This window comes from Propithecus coquereli, unplaced genomic scaffold (assembly GCF_000956105.1).
Source record: "Propithecus coquereli isolate 6110/MARCELLA unplaced genomic scaffold, Pcoq_1.0 Scaffold35, whole genome shotgun sequence".
Lineage (NCBI taxonomy): Eukaryota > Metazoa > Chordata > Mammalia > Primates > Indriidae > Propithecus > Propithecus coquereli.
In genome coordinates, this window is record NW_012149174.1 from 6429264 (window position 1) to 6432233 (window position 2970).

Genomic DNA, 2970 nt, shown 5'->3' on the forward strand with positions numbered 1-2970 from the left:
TCAGAATCTCAGCTCCTTTGTGTTGCAGAAAATTCACCATTTCTGGGAAACAACTCAAAAGGTCAAGTAGTTAGTTAAGGGAGAGTATTATAAAAACATATAGGGGTCATTGAAATTTGTTCATGGGGCCGGTTATCCTGGGAGCCACTGTCAGTACGTAAATCTGGGGGAAAAATTGCAAGGTACTAATTGACTATTCTCAGGAATAGTTTAGTTGAATATTTTCTCATTGTCCTTAGCATTATTGATTGATAAATAATACCTAGTCTATATACCTACAAACTTTTGTAAAAATTAGTTTGATTAAAGTTGTTTTTAAAACAAAACTCCTTCAGGCACAGTGGCTCACACCTGTAATACCAGTGCTTTGGTAGCCCAAGGTGGGGGATCCCTTGAGGCCAGGAGTTCAAGGCTGAAGTGAGCTATGATTTACCACTATACTCTAGCCTGGGACACAGAGCAAGGTCCTGACTCTAAATAAATAGGCTGCTCATGGTGGCTCAGCCCTGTAATCCTGTCAGGGTGGCAGTCTGCCCTCTGCCAAAGAATGACCAGGCATACCAAAGCGTCAAGTCCAGACTATTATCTTGGAAAAATCACCAGCAGGGCCAATAGGACAGAGTAACCCCAGGGAGGAAGCAATTTCACACAAGCAGCTCATTATTGTAGAACAAAATGGGTCTGTCTCCGAGAGTGGAGAGAGACAGAAAGACTCCCTCCCTCTCTTCCTGAATTCTCAGAGTGTTTCCTTTTATTAGCCCAATCTAAGGGCGGGCTCTCGGAGGTGTGGGATATTATCAAATGATCAACAGATGTCATCAAAATTCCATCTCATATGAGCTCCCTCTCCAAAAACCAAGCTGGGGGGTGAACCACAATAGATATTCAAGCTAATGGCATCTACACTCTGTACTCCGGGGAAGTTAAAAAAAAATTTTTTTTAAATTAAAAATAAAAAAGCTAATGGCATAATAATTACCCTTGGGTTACTCTAGGTCACTTTCTAAATCCTATCTCATGCCTGGACTGGGGAATTCCCACATTGATAAAGCATGCCCTCCTTCCCCAGGTGTGTTGCTCAAGATAGGATTAAGGATGGGGGCAACATCAAAATCAAGTGCCTACCCTTATCCTTCTTCCCAGGTGGAGCAATTGCTTGAGACAGCACCAAAGCAGGGCACCATTTTCCCTAGAAGAGCAAGAGATCCTAACTATGTACCTGACAATCTCAGAACTTTGGGAGGCCTAGGTGGGAGGATCATTTGAGGCCAGGAGTTTGAAACCAGCCTGAGCAATATAGCAAGACCATGTCTCTACAAAACATAGAAAAATTAGCCAGGTGTGGTGGCACATCCCTATAGTCCCAGCTACTCAGGAGGCTGAGGCAGGAGGATCCCTTGAGCACAGGAGTTTGAGGTTATAATGAGCTACGGTAACACCATTGCACCCTAGCTTGGACGACAGAGCAAGACCCTGTCTCAAAAATAATAAAGATTGTGGGGTCTTTGGTTAAATGTATAATCAAGCAAAACATATAAATGAGCAATACCAGCTCCCTCATTTTTCTGAATTCAAGATGTCAATAGGATCATGCTCCCTCAGATAGCTCTAGGGAAGAATCCTTCTTTGTCTCTTCCAACTTTTAGTGGCCCCAGGTGTTTCTTGGCTTGTGGCCCTATAACTCCAATCTCTGACTTCATCTTCACAAGGCCCTCTTCCCTGTGTCTGTGTCTTTGTGTGTCCTCTCTTATTCATATAAGGACACCAGTCATTGGATTTAGGGGCCACTCTAATCTGGTGTGACCTCATCTTAACTAATTACATCTTCTAAGACTCTATTTTCAAATAAGGTCACATTATAAGGTTCTGGCTGAACTTGAATTTGGGGGAGACACTACTCAACCCCCTATACCCACCAATATTCCCTACAGGAAGGCACCCTACCCCTGAGCTATGATTGTTGGCTGCTAAAAGTTCACAGCTGCCCTCTCTGTAGAGTCTAAAGAATTGCCCTTGACAAAAGGGAGCTGTTTCATCCAAGAAGTTACTTACCTCTCCCAGAGGCAGATCACAGCCAGTGACCAACTGGTACATATTGTGGTCCCCTTGCCTCAAGGTGGCACTTTAGTGGTGAAAGAGCTCCCTTTGGGAACAGGCTGAAGCTTCAGCTAGCCTCCAGCTAAGACCATAACCCAACTTGGTTTTTTACCCCCTACATCATTCTGCTTCCCTCACTCCCTTTCTTTTGATAATATAACCTAAAATAATCTCTGAATCAACTTTCACCTCTCCGATTGGCAAATATTTAATTGACTGGTGCTTGGTTTTCACTATAGATTGGAAAATTAGGCCAGGCATGGTGGCTAATGCCGGTTATCCCAGCACTCTGGGAGGCCTCAGTGGAAAGATCACTTGAGCCCAGGAGTTCAAGACCAGCCTGGGCAGCAGAGCAAGAGCCTGTCTCTACAAAAAATGTTTTAAAAATAAAATAAAGATAAATATTGGGAAATTGGGCGATGTCATACATTTTCGTTGGGAAGGTAAAAATAACCTTTCTTGAAAGCAGTCTGGCAATATGAATTTAGAAATTGTGATGCATTTCCCTTTTGACCTAATAATTGCACTTTTTAGAAGTCTTAAGAAAGTAATTAGTCAAGAACACAAAGATATATGGACAAGGATGGATATGACTATGTTTTTTACTATTAAAAAATTCAAAACAATTCCAATATTGGTTAAATAATAGCATCTCCTTTCAGTGGACTACACTGAAGCCATTTAAAAGAATGTTGTAGATCTAGTTTTATTGATAGAGAAAGATGTCCATTTATATTGTGGAGTTAAAAAATACTGCACAGGCTGGGCACAGTGGCTCACACCTATAATCCTAGCACTCTGGGAGGCTGAGGCAGGAGGATTGCTTGAGCTCAGGAGTTTGAGACCAGCCTGAGCAAGAGTGAGACCCCATCT